At 40.6% G+C, this 23,162-nt stretch overlaps 1 protein-coding gene across 4 annotated transcripts in view; it reads right to left on the reverse strand.

The window, feature by feature from the left end:
• Positions 1-23,162, reverse strand: part of RAB27A (RAB27A, member RAS oncogene family) — a 127,656-nt gene that overhangs the window by 68,404 nt on the left and 36,090 nt on the right. For 3 of the 4 annotated variants that reach the window (XM_088444893.1, XM_088444866.1, XM_088444868.1), the window contains exon 2: positions 20,439-20,547. The exons of the other annotated variant lie outside the window; for it this stretch is intronic. The gene's annotated coding sequence lies outside the window, so the exon portion shown is untranslated. The remainder of the gene's footprint in view (positions 1-20,438; positions 20,548-23,162) is intronic. 4 annotated transcript variants of the gene reach the window in all.

A 23,162-nucleotide genomic window follows, 5' to 3' on the forward strand; every position in this document is an offset into this window, starting at 1 on the left:
GTGCATGTTCCCACACTATGGATGGACACTGTAAACCAGGGCTGGGGAACCTTTTTTCTGCAGAGGGCCATTTTAATTTGCAGGCCCGATGCAGGCCACGCTCCCTCCACATGATGTCACACAGGCGCAGGGCCACAATCGCCGGTGATTACAGCAGTACCAGAGAGCTGTAAGGGCAGTGGTGTAACTATCTGAAGCGTCCTAAGGATGCTCCAGGTGGCACTTCTGTATAGATTCTGGCTGCAATGTGCCATTCTAGGCAGCCAGCTAGCCAGATGAGGCTAGCAAAAAAAAAAAAAAGCTACAAAAGGGACAGACCAAATGATTCCAAGGGACTTAAAGGTCCCCGGGCCTGAGGTTCCCCCAATGGAAGGCAACAACGGAATTCCTCATTCGATTAGAAAGCCTTTTCCATTTGTTAACAGAGTTTGCGATGGTTTCCACCAACTAATGCTGGTTCTGATGGCTCATCCAATGGTAAAATACATGCTTTCAGTTGCAGGCACCTAGAGGCAGAGCCCACAGCACATGCCCAAAAATACTGCTCCTACTGCACGTGTTTAAGCATGGATGGAGAAACCATCATCCCTAGTCAGCCTCAGAGTAGATGCTCTAATTCTACATTGGAGGGTGCAGGCTCAGGATTTTGCTGCTCTGCTTTAGAATAAGAGTGAGTGATAGTCTGTGGAACTGTGCTCTGACCTCATTGTACAACACCATGCTACCACACTCATGAGCAGCAGCTTGAGGAGTCATTCCACTGCAGCACATTAGAACACAGATTCCCCTGGCCAGGGTCCATTGCAGCCTAGAAGTTAAGACCCTATGGCAGAGGTTCCCAAACATGGATCTCAAGGCTCCCCAACAGCTCAGGTTTTAGAGAGATCCATGGTTGAGCACAGGTGGTTAAATCAAATTGACTGACGTACTAATTAAGTCACCTGTGCTCAGCCAAGGATCTCAAACCTGAACTGTTGGGGAGCCTTGAGGACCGCGTCTGGGAACCTCTGCCTTATTGTGTTACAGGCCTGTTCTGCGCTGCCTTTGTGTTACCTGCCGCAGCCAGGCACTAGGACACGAAGCGGCTGTTGCAGCTTCTGGGCATCTGTGGCTCCCCGCTGTGTCTCTCTCCTCCATCCTGTCAGCAAGACGGACGTGACCCAGAGTGTATCCAAGTTTGGGTGCCCTATTTAGATCACACAGTTACGCTGCATCACCACTGCAGCATATATTATATATCCCACTGCCACCACTGAAATTATAGTGATTACAGTGAGCGCACACCCAGCGCACCACAATGCCCAGGACCAATACAAACACTCCTGGTACTTGGACAATCCTGTTATCCAGTACCTGCTATTAACCCAGTGTTTACACGCAAAAACTACTGAACCAATTTTCATGAAACCTGCAAGATTTTGTAGAGGAAACTCCTAGAAATAACATGCACTTTGTTTGATCTTAATCGGTCACGTTAAAGCTGAGCAATAACAAACAAAAAAAAGTGTATGGACATCAAAGCAAGAGATAGGTGTGGCATCATGCGTCTGGTCAGTAAAGGATGGGGGGAGAGGTGCTTTGGGCTCAGGTTCACTTGAATAGGGTAGGCTATATAGCGGTCTGTGCACAGGACACAGTGACATCGGAGTAAGTGGTGGGTGAAGGTGCTGCTGCCACAACAGCCAGACTGTATAGCGCTGCTGGTCTCATGGGCCACTCCCTCGACAAGGCCCCTATGCAAAGCAATATAAGTAGAACACCTCAAATTTAAAAAAAAAAAAAAAAAAACATTGGCAGAAATTATTTAATCGTGGGGGAAGCCGTGGGCAACAGCTAGTATGGAATAAAGATCTGGCTATCTATCGCAAGAGAAATGGCATAAGGTACCATTGCAAAATGTGTATGATCTGCGCTGAATATGAGTGACAAGATACAAATAACCGTGCCTGGGACACAAATGGTCGTGATCTCATAAACTATGGTCATAAATTTATTAAAATATAAAAATAAATTATAAATGCTATACACAATGGAAATAATAAATAAATATGATACTAATTATTATGCAAATCACATAAGTATAGCAGTTAAATACAAATTGGGTCCACAATAATTAAAACCTTACAAAAACTTGTGTGCAATATGAGCATGAGAAAGAATCACTGTATCGATGAAAACTGTTCTATTATGTTGCATATCGTAAGAGCAACTTTTTGATAGATTATCTTTCTTCCTATTTATGCAACAAGCAACTAAACTGTTGCAACTTGCAGTCAACACAGTGCATTAGACAGTCATGCAAGGTGGTAAAGGTTGCTGAGGACATGCAGTAAGTCCATAATAATGAAACTGTGTATATGGAGCTTAATGAAGTGTTACTGACAGAGGATGAAAAAAATCACAGAATAATGCAAAATTCTTCTATTCGAAGTATATTCCAGCTTAAAAGCAATTCTCCCGTCCACGGTAAACTGCTTGTTGTAGTGAGCCAGTTCCAATAAGTGGTCACAATATGGAAGCTATGGTGTACACAAGCGGCATTCGCCATGTGCCTACTCACGCTTCTGTGGTCTGTGTCAGCTAAGACCCTCCGCCTGAGCGTCCGAGTAGTCTGCAGGGAGCGGTCCTTCTAATGCTGGTGATTGAATAACAGCAGGGGAAAAGCAGAGTAAAACCAAGTATTGCGCTGGGCTGTTGCCGTCAGATTGTAGATAGCGCTTAGCACTTGTTGTGATGTTTCCCTGCAGACTCAAGGTGCCCACACACATAAAGATGTGCTCACGATCCGATTTCTTGTCCAATTTCCTCATGAACTTTGACGGGAGCTCCCTTGCCGTCGCGATCACGATTTTGGAAAAAAGACACAATCTGTTTTACAATCTCACAATCCATCGGATCGTACGCATCGTGAGATTGACCATAACAAATCTTGAGTTTAAAAAAAAAAAAAAAAAGAAACAGGCTCTTGACTATTGGTGGGAAATTTAAATAGCCATAACAATGGATGGGGCTATCTAGGGAATATAAAAAGCAGGCACCCTTTAAACTCTGTGTACATTCTGCTCTCCTACTAGATGAGGCTAGGTGTATTCCTGCTGCATCCTGTACATTGCTACTGTGCTCTTTGTATTTGGCTTGCCTTTTACAAAGTTTATTCTACCTGCAAGTGTGTGCTACCTACCTGCATTCTATCCTGTTCCTGAATTCTGTACTGATGCATCCCTATCGGTATAGAGTATTGGTCGCTGAAGCTGGGGTCCAGGAGATTAGGAAGAGGGCCCAGCGAAGATGGACGAGAGCATGCTGGACCAAGGCGTGGCTTCTACAAAAAGGATACCCGCTCTCACATGTCCCTGCTGTTGGAGATCAAGGAGAACAACCTGAATGACTATCGGAACTACCTGCGCATGGATGACGCCACCTTCCAGGAATTGCTGCATCTGGTGACCCCCCCACATCCAGAGACAGGACACAAGGTGGCGGAGGGCAATCCCTGCTGAAGACAGACTGGTGGCTACCCTGAGGTACCTGGCTACAGGAAGGTCATTTGAAGACCTGAAGTTTGGGACACTCATCTCACCTCAATCCTTGGGCGTCAACATTCCAGAGACCTGTAAAGCCATCGTTAAAGTGCTGCAGTACCACTATTGCAAGGTAAGTAAAAAAAAAAAAAAAACCCACACCTTGGTTTCTTGTGTAAAGAAATTTGTATTTTTTTATTTTTTACTCAATGTAAAGCAAAAAATAGCCTTCTTTTAGTACAATGTGTACTGACCTGCAAGCAACTGAAAGTGTGCACTAAACTGTGTGCAATATACTTTTTTTTGTAACAATTTCACAAAAGAACATTATCACCAAGTTTTAGGAATCCCAATAGGTAGCCGGCTGTATGCGATAGGGTGGGTCAGACCCCAGTTTGAACAGGCCAAAACACACATGGCAAAAGTAAACATTGTGGCCCCGGCTTCCAGCAATGTGTACTTGTGCCATGTGCGTAGGGACCTTGTCCAAATGGCGTCATCACCACCCTATCCCATGCAGCAAGCACCTATTAGAATTCATATAAATTGGTGATATTAAAAGCAAGAAAAAATGTACATCTCTGTATATTGGGGCGACTCATCCGCTGCATCCAGCAGAGCATTATACAAGGTCGTGCTGGTGCTTAGGGTGCTTGGTGGGGGAGTAATATCTAACTGGGCAGGTGGGGGGATGGACATACCTATATGGGGCAGGGGAAAATAGCATTGGATCTGCAATGTATGTAGAATTTGAGATATTTTTGCTCATACAGCGATTCAACCGGTCGTAGTTTAACCTTAGAAAATTTCTTTTGATATCTGTATCCATATTTCTCAATGTGCTGTTCACATGAGCTATGAAATCATCTATTGCATCTGGGGGTTTCTGCAGCAGCCATTCCGCGTTTTGGAAAAAATTGTCCTCACGTTCAGTAAGATTCTCCTTTCTCCCTTGTGTTTTTTTCTTTTTTTGTGGTTGTTGAGAAGATGAAGGTCCAGGTGGAAGTGGAGGTGTGGTATTCTCCGGCTCACTGTCACCACCGAGCAGACTGAGGTCCGGTGTGGATGCTAAATCAGGGTCTTGGGTGGGAGTCTATATAGGAAAAAAAAGATATAAAAAAATATTAGAGTCATGTTTTAACCACTTTTTTACTATTTTTACAGTTTCCTAACACTGTGGAGGAGTGGACCAGCATCGCGGAAGATTTTGAATAACGTTGGAATTTCCCTAACTGCGGAGGAGCCATTGATGGGAAACACATCCGCATCAACCCACCTGCCAACACCGGATCATGTTACTACAACTACAAAGGATTGTTCAGCATCGTTCTCATGGTAGTGGTGAATGGCAACTACGAATTTCTGTTTGTGGATGTTGGCAAGAAAGGCCGTGTTTCGGATGGCGGGTCCTTCAAAAAGACAGCTTTCTACCAGAGACTCGCCAACAAAACACTCAACTTGCCCTCACTGGATTAGACAAAGCACGGTCTAAATTAAGTTTTTTACCCAGGTGAGGCATTACATGAACATGTGATGAAACCATTTGCACAGAGGGGCCTGACCAGAGAGAAAAGTATCTACAACTACCGTCTATCCCGGGCACGGCGCATTGTGGAAAATGCGTTTGGAATAATGAGCAACTGCGTCCGGATTTTCCACACCACCATCAATCTACGTGTGGAGAAGATAGACTGGGTTGTGATGGCGTGCTGTGTGCTGCACAACTTTCTGCGAAGAAAATCTACTCAACGAGGACCAGTCCCAGCTAGACCAGAAGATGTAGGACCCCTGGAGGACATTGAACATCTAACATCTGTGTCTGCACCACCAACTACAACAACATCCACCGCACATGTCAAAGAAGTGAGGGAGGAATACATGACCTATTTTAATGGACCAGGTGCTGTACCATGGCAGGAGAACTGTCTGAACTACTGACTAAATTGGACATTTGGGATTTAACAACAAAAACATTAAGGATTTTGGTTTAAACTGTGTCACCACTTACCAAGACTTTGCAACCACCTCTTCTCCCTCACTCTCAGCCATCAAGACGATAGATTCCCTTTGAGGCTCTTGTTCACTGATGAATGACATCATACGGTAGTACCACAGCGCAGGACTATATATTTCTTCTGTGCCCGTTCCTGATTTTTTGGAGTCATCCACCTACTTTTTTTCTTTGATGTACACTGCCCTGAGATTTTGAATCTTTGCCGTACAGTTTTCAGGTCTGCATCAGAGATGTATTTTTTCGTATACACCAAAAGTTCCTCTAGTGCGGCCAACTTGTGCGACTTGTTGTGGCACTTCCGAGAACTGATCTTCCACAGACACTCTTTTGAGTGCAGGATTTCAATGAATCCTGTAACGAATTCGCATTCAGAATCCATGGACATTATCTATGAAGAAGAAAAAAAATTACATTTAAATATTTGTGTATATAGTTTTGTTAAATGTAATGTTGTTACAGTTCACATTTTTAATGTTTTAATATTTTCTTTTTTACAGGTTTTTAAAGGTTTGTTATGGTATTCTAATCGTGTTTTCTTTTACAGGAATGTCATGTGTTCATTGCTTGGTAATATAATGTTTTTCTTTGTTTGACAGTATGGGTTTTCCACCTTTGGGCCTGTCGCTGTTGTAGAACTACAGATCCCAGGATGCCCTAAAAACAGTTTTAACATGCTGTTATTTCCCAAAGGTGGGTGGCAGGTCTTCCTGGGATCTGTAGTTCCACAACAGCTGGAGACCGAAAGGTAGAACACCCCCAGCTTTAAATAATGTGTGTTTTTAAATGTAATGTATGGTGATTATTTTGTAAAATACATGTTTATTTATTTATTTTTTGTTATAAAATAAAAATACATTTTAAGTAATATATGTATTGAATTGATTATTGAACATGTTTATTATTAATATAATATGTTATTTCAATATGAACAATCCTCCTGGAATGTATTTGTTTATCTTGATTAAATATTTTTGTCTATTAATTTAAAAAAAAAAAAAAATTGATTGGTTTTCTAATTAATTATTAGGTGGCCCCATGACGTGGTTAGTTAAGGGGGCACACATTGGTGGGCAGTGGGAGCTTAAATGCATGACCCAGCCACCGCCTGCCTCAATACAGTGGGCGGTGGCTGGGTCATGCATTTATTACCTGGGGGCACACATTGGTGGGCAGAGGGAGCTTAAATGCATGACCCAGCCACCGCCTGCCTCATTCCAGCGGGCGGTGGCTGGGTCATGCATTTATTACTTGGGGGCATACATTGGTGGGCAGTGGGGAGCACATATTTGTGGTCAGTGTGGTTGTATTTAAACTGTACCACTACTCACCAAAAATTGTCCAAAATAAGAATCCAGTGTGCAGGCTTCTCAATGTGCGACTGTCTTGCTCCATACACGATGCTGCACAAGATGGCGATGGGGCGTGTCCAGGCTCTTGTCAGTCAAATTCCGCATTGTGCGATTAATCGTACGATTCGTCGTGAGGGAAAAAACCCTCACGATCGGCTTCCATTGTGTTCATGGTTGGCTAATCTGCCCTACAGCACGGCAGATCAGAGAATGCCATTTACGACGAGCGGGGACGCGCATCGGCATCGTGCTCGTGAGTATAAACTCACGATTTGTACTTTTGTTACCCGATTTGTCGTCACGATTCGTCGAAATCAGCCTAATTGGCTGAAAAGTCGGTATGTGTGTGGGCACCTTCAGTCAGAGCGTCCTCGGAGTCTGCAGACTTTCTAATGCACTGTGTTGACTGCAAGTTGCAAGAGTTTATCTTCCTATTTTTGCAACAAGAAGCTAATCAAAAAGTTGCTCTTACGATTTGCAACATAATTGACAGTTTTAGTGATTCTTTTTCAAGCTCATATTGCACACAAAAAATGTTTTTATAAGGTTTTAATTATTGTGGCCACAGTTTGTATTTATCTGCTATACTTATGTGATTTGCATAATAATTAGTATCATATTTCTTTATTATTGGCATTGTGTATTATATTTATGATTTATTTATATATTTTAATACATTTATGACCATAGTTTATGAGATCACAACCATTTGTGTCCCAGGCACGGTTATTTGTATCCTGTCACTCATATAGATATTCAGCACAGATTATACACATTTTGCAATATTTCACAATTCTAAACCCTCACAGGAGGTTTAATAGATCTGCTGCAGACCATCGAAGAGTTGACAGGATTTGTAGATTGCCCTATTAGAAGCGATTAGGATTTTATTATTTTTTAAATTTGTACCTTTTTTTCCCCATACGGTACCATTGCCTACACACCAGAAGAGTGAGAGAGCAAAAAGAACAATAGTTGAAAGAGCACAAACCATGTTAAATGATGCACATCTGGAAAAGAGATTCTGGGCAGGAGCAATCTAAACAGCTTTTTACCTCAAGAATCGAGCACCTACAGTGGCAGTCAAGGACAAGACACCATTGGAGGTGTGATCCAGAAAAAGGGGCAAATATCAGTTATTTATATGTATTTGGATGCAGAGCATATGCCCACATTCTTAAAGAAAGAGGCAAACTGGATTCAAAGTCCATCTCTTGTATCATACTAGGATACTACCAACAGAGCAAAGACTAAAGATTATGGGATATCAGCAACAAAAGTCTTCTAAGTCAAGAGTAGTAGTGTTGCTAGAGACCACTTAAATAAAAGACAGACAGGAGATGGTAACACCACAAAAACTTGTGATGCTAGATATGCCTACAGCTGGAAGCATGTCAGAGACTGAACCATAGACTCAAGTGATCAACCACAGAGCATGAAGAGCAACAAAGGAAAACCTATTAGAAGGCACAGCGGGAATTTGCAAACTGTCTCACGTTTGAAGGATTTGAGGTTTCCCAGCAAAGTCAAGCAGCAACTCGCAAAAGTTGACATTTTCCATAGATTCAAAAGGGGACAATGAATGTACTACAAGTGGAGGACAAAAAGGACCAAATAGCTAATGTGAGGTTTGGGCCTGCGTACCAAATGTTAGTTATGGGGATCATACAAAACCTAAGGGCAGGCACTGTTACCATAGATCAACAAGGCTACACTGAAGCTATGCTCAACAAGTTTGGGATGACAGATGGTAAAGAAGTCAGCACACCAATTGACAAAATCATGAAAACTTCAAAAGCTACGAATTCCATGACAGACACAGAAATTGGAGATTAAAAAAAAAATCCTTTCCAACCTGCATGCAAGCATTAGCACACAACCACAGATCACTTTGCAAACAATCCAGGAATAGAGCACTGGACAGACGTCAAGTGTATCTTTAGATACTTCAGGGGAACGAGTTCTTTAAAACTAAAGTACAAGAAAACAAACTTTGGAATTACAAGCATTCTGCAATGTCGATTGTGGAGCGAATTAAGACAATGGGCGATCCTACACTGGATAACTATTTGCTATGGAAGGCGCAGCAGTCAGATGGGCAAGTAGAAAACAGCCAACAGTTACCTTATCTACTACCGAGGCAGAATATACGACTATCACAGAAACAGCTAAAGAAGCATTGTGGCCGAAAGTGTGTGTGAGCTAGGTATTTTTTAGCTAAGATGAGAATATCAACATTGCAGTGCATGCAATAGAGGTACAATAGACTTATTTCCATTACCAAGCACCATGGTAGATAAACATTTTTAGAGGATACATTTTATTAGAGAGCTCGTAGATAATGCCTTAGTTAGAGTGTTAACAAAAGGTCTGATGTCACATGTAATGAATGCTTCCTTGCAGGAATGCGGACTGGCAGACGTCTGAATGTTGATGTATTTTGTTATGTCATGTTTGCATAACACCCTCTTAAGTTTTTGGTTGCAGGTGAGACATCCTAAAAAGTGAGATGCCAAAGTAAAAATTCATGTAACCAGCCACTTGTCTCCTTGGGGCTGCAGCCCCTAGCCAATGCCATTTTTGTGCACGTGCCAGTACAATTTGTACTGTAGCCCGGGCAGCCCCCCTGTAGTAAAAAGGTAAGAGCTGCCACTGCTCCCAACTCAAAATCAGTCCCAAAGGAAGCATATGCAGGATGAGAGCGGTAAAGAGAAGGTCAAAAAGCATTGGGCAGTTGAGATTTATAAATATCACCTGCCCAGTAATTATACACCAAATAATGGCACGATTGACATTGGATGTGGCAACACACACAGTCATATACAGTAGCTATTGAGGTAAAATAAAAAAATAAAAAATCAGCACTTTGAGTCTTTTTTATTTCCGAGTGTTTAGAATAAATGGAAGTTTGTTTTGTTTTTTAGCAGTGCTTGTTTTCAGCATAGTGTATTTGCACAATATTTAAGATTTGCTCCCTAAAAAAGGACATGGGAGAGGGATCTGTAGCAAAGAAAGGCAGTGAAGATCCCGACAGGTATTTTTTCTATTACTAACCGAATCCCTACCCCCCCCCAACCCTTCCTTAGGGGTGCCTAACCCTAATCCCCCCCTTGCCCGCAGCCTAAGTCTCCCAGGGGGTGCCTAACCCTAGCCTAAACCTAACCCTCCCAGGGGGGGTGCCTATCCCTAAGTGCCCCCCCCGGAAGCCCCTAACCCCCCCCCCTGGCTGTCCGCGCCTGGCTTATCTTCGACCGGTATGCCGGGCTCCCGGCGTAGGTAAAATGACAGGCGTCGGGATCTCGCCGCCTGTCATTATACCCCTACCGTGATTAGACAGCCGGCAGTCGGCATTTCGACCGTCGGATTTTGGACTGCATCCCCCCTCCGTAACGCTCCACTTGAACATGTGCGGTTAAGCAGACAGAGCATGCACAGAACTGCGACGGGGTCCCAAAGGAAAAATAAAGTGATCACTTCAAACACATCGCAGAGTCAGGCTCCTATTGAAGCATCTGACCCTGCATATCTTTTGTTAATACATTCTGGAAATCTTTAATTACTTATTGCTGCAATAAGAAATTATAATGAATCTGTAACTGGCGTTTTTAAAATGTAAACCTTAGGTAGCCCCAGGAAGGGGTAGGGGTGGGATTTAAACGGGCTATATTTTGCGGTGTGTAGCCTATAGGCTATAACATTGTAGTTAGCTACTAGGGATAAGCTCTGGTACGCTTTACATTCTGTAGCTTGGTAAATCCGGCAACTAAGCAGCCTCCATAAGTTTCTATTTGGGCTGCTTTTGCAAACAAAAATGGGGGATCGCAGCCGATATCTCACATAGCTGCTGCAGTCTACTCATCAATACAAAGGAAAACTTAATTGCAAGTACATAATGGTGTTGCAGGTCAAACAATTCATGACCTGTTCAGATACTGTAAGAGTGTGTACTCACCCACAATCATGTTTAATCTCAACAAACCGGTCACATCTGATGTTTTGATTTCAGCATCATCCTAATATTTCTGCAACACGATGGTACAATGTCTCGCAAACTTTGGAAGTGTGTATGCACCACCAACCATTCTGTCCAATACCTCTACCAATATCTGGCTATGCTGTTGCCAAAGTCATTATCTTTCACAACAATATGCTGAAAAGATAAGGATCACAGATGACAAGGTAGATTGTAAATATGTGTATGCATGAAACTGCATGGTCATCAGGACTTCAACCATCAGCAAAATTGTAACAATTGCATCTCAAGTATGATTGTAAAAGTGAGTGCTCAGCTTTAGTACAGATCTTCCGCTATAAACAGACCAAATAAAAAAATATATATGGTCATACCAACACAGAAAATACTGCAGCTTTAACCTAACTAGTATATAGATACAGGAGATTAGACAGACCTGCATTTTGGCTGCTAGTCACAAGACTTTCACAAGCGCTGTAAAAAGCAACAATGGTTTGAAGGAACTCAAGTCTTAAGGCTTATACACACTTAACGATATGCTCCATGAGCGATATTGTTAAGCGTTTCCCCTGCAATGCCGGGCTCAATGTCATTAACGACATTGAGCATACACACTGAACGATATCGTTAACGATATCGTTCAGTGCCGGCACCCTCCCTCATCCCTGTACTTGCAGGGCATCCTGACGATAGCGACAGGTCCTGCAAGTACGGGCAATGAAAGACATCGTTAATCCACGGGAGCATGCATCGTTAAAAAGGTCTATATTTTACGTACTCTTATCAAACATTATTTAATGTATCTCATACTCAGAGCATTTACACCAGGGGTGGATAATTATTTCAGCTAGGGGGTCACTTAACAAGTTTAGTATGTTGTTGTGGACCATACACAGAATATTTTGCATCTACAACACCAATCTGTTACAAGTCGTAGTTACGACTTGTCTCCCTCTACCAGCTTACCTTCTCATGATGCTGTTGTTCCGCTTCCCTCAGTTGCTAGGCGTTCTGCACGACTCAAGAGGTCACGTGTTATCCACAGCACGGGGTGATTGGGTCCTCCTATTTCTACACACTGGCCTTTTGCCACCTTGCCGACTATAGCGTTCCTGTGGGTTCTCTCGGCTCAGCTACATGTTCAGCATTCTGTGTCTCCTCGTAGTAGTGTATTCTGTTTCTTCCGCTGTATTACCTTGCCACCGTCTTCCAAGCTTCTCCATTGGCTCCCTACCCGCACCAGCAGCTTCCGTGCTGCCACCGGCTCACCAGCTTCTCTAACGGCTCCCTAGCCACACCAGCAGCTTCCGTGCAGCCACTGGCCCACAAGCCTCTATCGGCTCCCTAGCCACACCAGCAACTCCCATGCTGCTACCGACTCACCAGCCTCTCCATCAGCTCCCTAGCCGCACCGGCAGCTTCAGTGCTGCCACCGTCTCTCGAGCCACCCCATCGGCTTCTCAGCAGCAGCAGCTTCCGTGCTGCCAACGGCTCTCAAAGTCGCAGTACACAAACTTGTGTACTGGCTCTCAAAGCCACATCGCAGTACACAAACTTGGCTACCGGCTCACCAGCCGCACCATCGGCTCTTAAAGCCACATCTAAAGTACACCAACTTGTGTACCGGTTCCCTAGCCGCACCATCGGCTCTCAAAACCATATCTTACATATACCAACTCCTGCTAAGGTGCCGCACCACCGGCACCTTAGCCGCACTATCGGCTCTCAAAGCCTTACCATTAACTCACTTTCTTCTGTTATCGGCTTCTGCTGCACCACCGGTTTCTAAGCCGCATCATTGGCTCTCAAAGCCGCACCACTTGTTCCCATACTTCTGCTACCGGCTCTCAGCTGCACTATCAACTCCCAAGTTGCTTCTTCGGTTCATAAGCCGCATCATGGGCTCCAAGGCCAAAACACTGACTGTACCAACTCCTGCTGTTCCTCTCACCGTCGGATTCCATAGTATATTCGTGTAGGGGGTTCACACAGAACGAGCTTTGACACTATCAAACTTGTAATGATATTTATTTCCACACAAATATACAACACTGCTGTAAAATAAATTCGGTGTACATGTATACACTTCGTTACATTTGCATTTGTTAAAGATTACTGTATATACACACAAGTATACATTGAGGTTTTCCATGATCTCTCATGCAAGTGATTAATATGACAATGACAATAAACGGACTAGAGAGTGTATAAAGTATTCATGACATGTAGTGTATATGGCCACCTGCACCGTGTGTAAACAATGTATACTCCTGCACCTAAGATGTCTGTGCAGTGCCGAGACTCCATTTTGCAGCACAGAAATTAGTACAGGGAAAGCATGCACAGTGATATAATCCTTGTCTACGAATCCACTATTTATACTATGCAATGCATAAGAGTTCTAAACTGGATTCTGTATGAAAAATATACAAAAATATTGTTTAATGCGCCATTTTAGGTATTTGTAGGTACTTGCTAATTCATGGTGGCCAGCACCAACTTGGTAACAACCAAAAACCATCCTACATGAACCCTTCTATCCAGTAAAGAGATTTGGTGAACTTCCTACAGTGTTTCTTATTGCAGTTAACAGAGCTGAAATAATTGAGAATTTAAAACGACACAATTCTCACCAATTATTTCAACCCAGGAAAAGGCAATAAGAATCTGCAGCTAATGGGTACATGGTTATTTATTTTGTACCCAGAGCTTGCATTATCACATTTTTTACCCAAATTTTTAATTTACTGCCAACTGAAAAACTGTTTTAATTTTAAAAAAAGCATTTTTTTTCCTCATTGACTGTCTGTCAGTGCCATCCTGAGATGGTGAGATCCTGAGAATGTTATGTTAAATAAGGATAAGCGAATTATGCTTGGAGACAAAGTATTACTTTAGAACTGGTTTTGATGCATACACTTTGTGGGATCTCTCATAAACCACAGACGTCACATAGGAGCACTTATAACTTTCTATCATATTTAAACAAACTCTTCCAAATCACAAGAGTGTGTTTGCAGACAATAACAATGTATGCATTCATGGTCACCCATCCTAACTATACTCCCAACACAACTCACATGATCTTCAAATTTATATTGGAATTTTATGGTTAGTTACGAGGACAGAGTCCCTCTGAAAGCTCGAGTAGTAGCAGTAGTAGTAAAAAACTATCATATATATTAAAAGAGAGAGACAGATGATAAAGGGGCAGAGAGACAAAATGGGAAGAAAAAAATAACTAAGAAAACCAAATACTTTAGAATATGATTAGGATGATAACTTAATGAGGAATTAATGGTGAGCTCCAACGAAATGTTATTATAACAGATTAATTCTTTCTGGCATTCTTTTTGCAGTCAGTGGCTCTCAATCTGTCCTCTGCACCACATTGGCTGGTGTACAGGTGTAGCCAGAACCATTTTTTATTTGGACTACAGAAGTGTCCTCAAACATCTAGCCTCCTTGCGCGTTAATAGCCCTTCTAGTCGAGCCGTGCCGTGGTGTGACTCTGTAGCACTGAGCGTCTTTTTGTGCGGCTTTTTCCCTTCAAATGCTTCTTATTCGCACAGCAAATACCCCCACAGTTGCACACAGAATATAGACATGCTGCATCTCGATTTAGTCAGCAGAAGCTGCCTGTGCTACCCATTCACATCACTGTGCTAATAAGATGCATTTGAAGACAAAAAGTTGTATGAAAAGACTCAGCACTACAGAGGCACTGTGCTCACGCATCATGTTTAACACATCCTGTGGCGCAGGGAGGATTGATGTATGTGGACACATCAGTATATTTGCATAGATGTGTAGTTATCGGCTGCCATGTATGTGATGTTTTTGTCCTGTTAGGCATATACTCTACTTTGTATGCAATTTATACAGTGCTGCAGCACCGTTTTGACACCCTATAAATAAAAGGATGATACTCCTCACTACAAATGGGGCATTTGTAGGGGTCTCATGTGAAAGACACAGTAGCAACTAAAAAATTTTGCCTTTGCAATTGTCAATTGTCCAGGGTTAAACACTCGAGAACTCCATGAAAACCCAAGTAAGGGCCTGATTCAGAGTTAGGACTATAGCAAGTAAGAGCAATTAGCACCTGAAAAAACATGTAGCACTGCAAGCGGTGCAAAGACATTATTTCTGCATGCATAGTATGGACAGCTTTATTTTTACACTGCAATTTAGATTTCAGTGTGGACATGTCACTCACAAATCTAAATTTCTCTGCACATTTTAAAACTGCCCCACCTGCAGTGAACATGTTTTTACCAAGGTGCACAGTTACTTGCTCTTTATTGTTTTATTCACAGCTGGGCCAGATTAACTATAGGGCAGATGAAGCTACGGCTCCAGGCCTCCACATAAAAATAGGGCCATCATCATTAGTTTTAAAATTGTATTTCTAGGTTTGTTTGTTTTTTAAAAAGTATGCAATTTTTCTAGTTTTAGGTCTTTAGGGAGACATTGGGGCTGATAGTTTGGGGGTGTACACACCCATGTGAATTTGGCCACATCCATAGCTGCTCCCCTTCTCAGTATAGGCCCTTGATCATTTTCTCTAAGTTAATAACCATATATAATAACCTGAAAAAAGTATTCTATAAAGCTTATGGAGGTACTATGCAAAATAAGTTTCAGATTCTGATGGAAGTTTACAGATCATATTTCATATCATGTAAGAATGATCAACTTGCACTCCAGGTGAAACAGTAGAACACTTGATGCGTGGAATAACTGGGTTGCATGTGAAGTGGACAATGATTACAGGTCATTCTGGTTAGTCTGTAAACCATAATCATGATGTTGATGAACTACCATAATAAGGGTAAGACAAAAAATACAAAAGCTGCAAACTTGGCTCCAGATCTCCACTCTGTTGGTCTGGAACAGCCTATTAACCGTGAAGAGGTGAAAATATAATGCTATTCAGCAATATGTGGTCTGTTCTCATCACACTCTCCAGGGAAGCATAAGGTATGTAACCGTGCAACGTCAGTTGACAGTAGGAACCTGGTATGAAACACTAGCAATGAGGGCTGGGGGGAGATTTACCAAACATAGCTTCCTACCTGGTTACAGCAACATGTGTCTGCTGTGTATAAGAGGAATAGTAAGTTAAAGATAGTTACAAGAAAACCACAATGAAAATCCACTGTTCAGTGCAAAATAAACATCTGAGCATATAAAATGTTACCATTTGACCTTATAGGATATATAGCTTTTAATCTTTCCAGAACCCTAAATGTAGTCAAGTAACAAAAACATTATGATAGTATTCTTAGTATTATCATATTATAATTCTGCATATTATCGGATATCCAAGCAGCAATAACATTGCAGGGGGAAGAGAAGCCACATTATTTGCTAGGTACTAGAAATTTAGTAGGCACCTGCTCTGTGTCCTAAGAAGCTGCCAAAAGAGACCTTATTCTAAATTTAGCTAATATTTAATTTCTCAAATTGCAGAAAAATATAAGCAGGTATAAAGAGGAATTCATTGGTGTTGTTTATAATTCTTCTACAACTTGCTTCCTGTCAATGTATCACTGGCTCCTTTACAACATACAGGACACATTTAGTTACATTTACTGTGTGGGTTGAGCATTAAACAAATAATTTTTTATGGTAAAGGCCAGATATATCAAGGACACTCAATTTATTGGTCAACTGTCATTTATTTAAGCACAGTCAGTGAAAATAATAAATGTTAATAAAAACCTAGATATTAGGAACTCATGTACTGTATATATGTAACCAAGTTACATATATACAGTTCTACTTCATGTGATAAAAAGTCAGAGTAGTTGATACACATCTACATTGCAGTCACTGTGTAAATGTATGATGAGTGTAAAGGTGCATGTCCTGAATATATATATATGTATATATAGAGATATAGAGATATATATACACACATACACACACAGAGACAGCAGCCATTTTTGGGAGTAAAAGATTATTATTATTACATTTTATTTATAGGGCACCACAAGTGGTCCGCAGCACCATACATACAGTAAAGGGTACACAGAACATTACGTTACATTACAATACAGTAACCAACTTATAAACAGAACACAAGTAACAATTAGCAACACAATTCTCCATACACAGTACAGCTCTGAAGGTGAAGGCTGTCATAGAAGTGCTAGAGAAGAAGGCTGTGAGACAGTGGGGAGGAGGACTCTGCTCCTAGGAGTTTAAAAAAGATCTACCAAAATACAAAAATATAGTAGCCAAAACTCCTAGATTTGGGGTGCAACATGGTATGTGACCGCATTGTTTAAATAGAAATCACAGGGGCTCTGCACTCACCATAACAACTAATAATAAACAATAAACAGTGGGGTTTTGGTTCATGAATTGATCAATGCATTTAAGCTTGCAGCCCATCGTCATGGGACCCCACTTTACTGCAAGTCCCTACTCTATTGCTCAGAATTATAACATGGACATAGCCATCACATTAGTTATTATTAGTTATTATGGTGAGTGCAGAGCCCCTGTGATTTCTAAAATATATATATATATATATATATATATATACACACACACACATACATACACATATACATATACACACACATACACATATACACACACATAGTACCAGTCAAAAGTTTGGACACACCTCCTTATTCAATGGTTTTTGTTTATTTAATTGTTTTCAACATAGTAGATTAATACTGAAGACATCAAAACTATGATAGAACACATACGGAATTATGTTGTAAACAAAAAAGTGTTAAACAAATCAAAATGTGTTTTATATTTTAGATTCCTCAAAGTAGCCCCCTTTTGCTTGGATGACAGCTTTGCACACTCTTGGCATTCTTTCAATCAGCTTCATGAGGTAGTCTCCTGGAATGGTTTTCCAACAGTCTTGAAGGAGTTCCCAGAGGTGCTGAGCACTTGTTGGCTGCTTTTCCTTCACTCTGCGGTCCAACTCATCCCAAACCAGCTCAATTGGGTTTAGGTCGGGTGATTGTGGAGGCCAGGTCATCTGACGCAGCACTCCATCACTTTCCTTCTTGGTCAAGTAGCCCTTACATAGCCTGGAGGTGTGTTTGGGATCATTGTCTTGTTGAAAAACATATGATGATCCCAGTAAGCGCAAACCAGATGGGATGGCATGGCGCTATAGCCATGCTGGTTAAGTGTGCCTTGTGTTATATCTTTGCATTAGTTTGAATTAAAAATGGCCTTTTAGTGCCAATAATACCTTAAAAGGACAACTCTAACTGACATACAGCCTTAATGTGCACTTGACACACTTCATCCATGAAAATATGCACATGCAGATTCCCAATAGAGAACAAAATGCTTGTGGACTTGTATCCACCCAATTTCCTTTAGATAGTGAGCTCTGGCAATAACTTCCCTTCTGTTTTACTGTATGTTGCTGTAATCGTGTAATGTTTACTTGATCTCCCTAGGGGCACTATATAAAGGATAAACCATGTTTTCTGCCATTTACGTAAGCATAAATAAAATAACACTAGGTCATATGGGGTATCTTATTCTAGCTCCAGTGTTCGGCCTACATTACAGACAACTTGGCTTAAAACCAAAACTATGCAGACCCTTTCCCACATAAAACCTTGTGATTTCTGTCTTATGACGTCAATGGATTTAAATCCAGCTCGCTCCATAAAAGAAAAAAAATGTATGAAATAAGTGCAATAAATAACCATACAAGCTGAATTAATCTTACTGCTCATAAGCATAGGAGAATAAGCCAACAGAACTGCATGAAAAAATACATTGCAGTATTTTTATTTCAGATGGTAATTCAACAGTTTAGATCAAACACAACTGAAGCACTCATTTATTGCATATTGAATAAATGGACTTGATCTAAATTAACTACTTTGGAATTATTAAGAGGTAGTTCTGAAGTGTAAAATAATTACAACACATATAATTTAAGAATAAGTGAAAATATGGGGACAACAAATTGTGACCATCCTCTTGGCACATGACATCCCTTCCCTTTAGGCCCTGCCTAGCTCCTTTTCTTTTTCATGGCTGACTGCTCTCAGATGAGCAACTTGACAACGATTTCTTTGTAAATAACTAAATGTTATTACACTTATTTGCTTTATCCATTTATTAAATCAGTGGAAACTCCTACAACTTGTTGATAGGATAACTAAGTAAGTGCTGTAACTGGTTAAATTGGTAAAGAATTGAAAAAAAAAAAAGGATATTGTTTTAAGCAGCCAAGATGCACCCCAGGCCCAAACTGGGGTAACTCGCTCCGGTGCTCACTTCAGGGGTCCAGCCCCAATCATATATTGCCAAAATAAAGCGGCACTCAGGAGACTGTCATATCTGTGAAACATGTGAAATTTAATGTTATCCTCATATTATAATAAAAATATATATATATATATATATATATATATATATATATATATATATTTCTATTTTTTATTTTTTTGTAAGCATAAGCAATTGACTGCAAAATCAGCAGGGTATACTCATTACTGTCAACTATTGAAGGAAAAAGGTAATAAAGCAAGTAATAAACTTAAAATATATTTTCTAAAGACAACTTTACTCTTGCACAGCATTTCTGCCAATATGTCTTCTAATTATATCATCAGCAGTGGTTTTAAAGTTTTCACTGTGTTTTAAATGATTATCTACAAAACAAATCTCTGTCAATATATCTCTCACTAAATCTGCTGATGTATGATCAGCCAAGCAAAGAACACTTTTTTTAAATCTAAAAAAAAAAAAAAAAAAAGCTTCAAAATACATTCTAGTTCAATTACAGACCACAAAATAGCACATGTAGTGTAGGCTATAAAATTTTACAATATCAAAGTAATTTTAAAAAGTCAAGCAATTTTACACTATATTCTATTAAATAGCCTTTACAAACAATTGGCAAACTTTTTGGTATTTTTTTTCCCTTAAAATATTTGGTTTCAATACTTTAGTAAACAACAATATTCTTTCATTTCAAAACAAATTAAGTTATTATTCCCGTCAGAGACCCAAACACAATATGCCACAGCATGTTTTAAAAAAAAAGTAGTGTATATTTTCGCTTTACTTCGGCGGTAACTAGACTACTTTTTACTCTGCTTCTGAGGCAGAATGTAAAATACAGTATAAAATGTGAGGCCAATACTACAGACATGTTAAGGCAAATCTTCTAATCCTCCTCTTTTATAAAATATCACATGTCGGCTGTGATCCGTTCCAATAAGTCCACGTGAATGGATCTGCATTCAGCTCTGATAAAAGAACAGAGCAGAACATGCGCCCAACAAACCATTGTGTATGAGATCTAACTTAGCTACATTATTTCGCCATAGTATATGGCTTTATATAGCACTTTTTGTAAGAGGGACTCTCAGCTCTCACCCCAGAAGACCACACAGAAAGTAGAAGTACATGATGGTTTTCATTGACTTTACAAAATAAATGTATTTATTACTGTTCTGGGCTTTATCATTAAGAGAAAATGAAGACCTAAATATCAGATCTAGAGATCTACACATACAATTAATTTAATACCAACAAAAGAATATTGTAATGAAGGTAAAAATAGGTCATACCTTGCTAGGAGAGGAATTCTATTTTCAGTCTGACGTCTCCAGTACACAAAGCTGATCAGAAGTCTGTATTCATGTCATACATCAGTAACCAAATGCGCAAACTGTGTTTCTAGTTAGAAAAAAAACACATCATATAAAGAACATCTGATTCAAGAGTCTGCAGGAAGCACACAGGCACACACAATGGCATTCTCACTGCAAAGACCATCTAATTCCTCTCAGCTGTTTGTCATGTGGTCTTGCTCACTGATCAAATGATTTTCCTTTGACAAGCTTAGGAACACAGCTCTTTATTCCTTCAGTGTTACATACTCCAAAATGCATCTTTTACATGTACTATGAATTAGTTATACTAACAATGCCACAAGGTCACACATAATGGATTCACATCGTACAGGTACAATATTTTCATTTGATCTCTATTCTGTTCGGTCTGAACACAATTTTAAGGGCCTATTAAGGATCAGAAAAGTTGCTCTTCCATTTTCATTCACCACCGACCAATCAAAAAAAATACCAACCTCATTTCCACATATTTTGTATTGAATTAAATCATAACAATTCTATACAATGTACAGCATAAAGTGATTATTCTATTTCCCAATGGTGCACAGTCATTGGAGTCAGCTCAATATATGTGCTTTTGCAACCACATGGCATTTTTCAGTTATACAGGGGAATTTCTATGTGTATAACCAATATTTGATGTTACAATGATAACGAATATTGAAGATTAGGAGTCACCCATTTACAAATAGATAAATTTGTTACAGAAATTAAATCTCCTTGAAATATGCAATGGCAGCCATAACAGATGTGATAATGCCCTAGACAGAGTAGACACGGGAAAAGGAAACCTCTCCGGAAATTATATAGTGACTCCTCCTACCCCTGTGCCATTTGTTAGGACAAATTGGAAAGATTCTGAAACAACGCTGCCATAAAGAATTTCATGGAAACTAAAATCAGAGTATTAATGGTCTCATTTTCTTATAAAACTCTATGGTAGCTATAATGAATGAGATGTAAAAAAAAAAAAAAAATACATGAGAGGGTTAAACATAAATCAAACACTGATATTGCAATGAATATGCCACAGGATACTATTTTGTTGAATTCCAGTCGGAAGTATTTTCCATCCATACTGAGCATCAGCAGAAGTTAACACAACCAGAAGATAATGCCTGTTAAAAAGGTATGAAGAGATGACCACCCTGCTGCTTTGCACAGACCGTCCTAGATGCCAAGGAGGATGTCACCAGAATGGAGGACTACCAGTACATCACATCCATTCCACTTTCAAATAACATCCCTGATCCATCTTGCAAAAATATATTTGGATTGAGAATACCCTTGGGAGAGATCCTACAGAAAAGAGCAAAACTCATGGATCATTTGGAATTCTTTAGTTCTGGAGAGGTAAAGAGAAATTGGCCTGAGAAGTTCCAGGGTATGAAATTATATTTCTGGGGAATTCATGATGTTGTGCTGGGATAGGAATGAAGAGATAAGTAGATCTACTGCATTAAGGAAGTCTCCTTTCTCTACAGTATGGAAAATGAACTGTACAAATTCCATGCAGAAATGCCTTGTGTGAATGAATTGATTGAGTCGCCTGAAATAGAGGACTGCTTGGGAAATCTCCAGATTACTTAGTTTTTTTTACCAGGAAAAGCTTGGGATGAAAAACCAATGCCTCTCTCTGTCAATGGAGCAGGAGAAATTGATTCCGCTTCCAGCAAAGTCTTTAAAATGTTCTGCAATGCCTCCAATTCATGGGGCAGATTCCCCTGGTTAAAGAGTTCTTCAATAATCATAAGAAAAAGACTTTATAAATATAAAAAAGGAGTACATCAAATACATCATGAATTACCTGTGGATTTTTCCCGGTTTCACCCGACTTATTTCTAGATGACCAGTCAAGATCAATTACATAACTTAAGCACTCACAGGCAGTCAAACTACACTGTACACCATCCAGGGCCACAATTGTTTGTACCCTGGGTATTTTCAGCATATAACATAACATAACAGAAAAGGCTTGCTATGATGATAACACTTGCTGGTTTTACTCTTTCAGAGCCTGTTGAAGGAAATAAAGAATACGAAGAAAGAAAAACCTAATTATGGGCTTATCTATTATGCCTTTATGTGGGTGGATGTAGGTTCTGTGCTGGTATGAAAATCTTAAGGATACAGACGAAACTGAGCAACTTCAGAATTCCATCACAGCTCCAACACTGGTCTACACAGTGTAAAGTTGCCCTTACACGGTGCGATATGCACCTTGCGACGAGACGGGGGATACGATGGCCGACATATCGGGCAGTCCCCTCACTCGTGCAATTGGGTGGCCGCCTGCCTCATATGCCAGCAGCCCCCACCTGCATAGCGCTGCATGGGATCCTACATCGCATCCCCAGACCAAATGAACCTGCAGTAAGATTTGGAGGAGCAATGTATGAACCCTTGAGAGCGCGTTCTGTCCGATATCAAGACCATACACGGTACGATATAGCAGCGATATCGTACCAATCCGTTGGATTGGCTGCTATATCGCACCGTGTATAGGCACCTTAAGACCAGGAAGTGACATGTGTATGCCAGCTCTTTCCATAGAAGAGGGCAAAGTATCCAGAACCTGTGTTTACAGTTCCCAGTGAGCCAAGTCTCTAGACTCACCAGGAACAGGTAAGCCGCTGATGCAGAACAAAAACAACAGCA

This window comes from Taudactylus pleione, unplaced genomic scaffold (genome assembly GCF_031769625.1).
Source record: "Taudactylus pleione unplaced genomic scaffold, aTauple2 ptg000019l, whole genome shotgun sequence".
NCBI classification, from domain to species: Eukaryota; Metazoa; Chordata; class Amphibia; order Anura; family Myobatrachidae; genus Taudactylus; species Taudactylus pleione.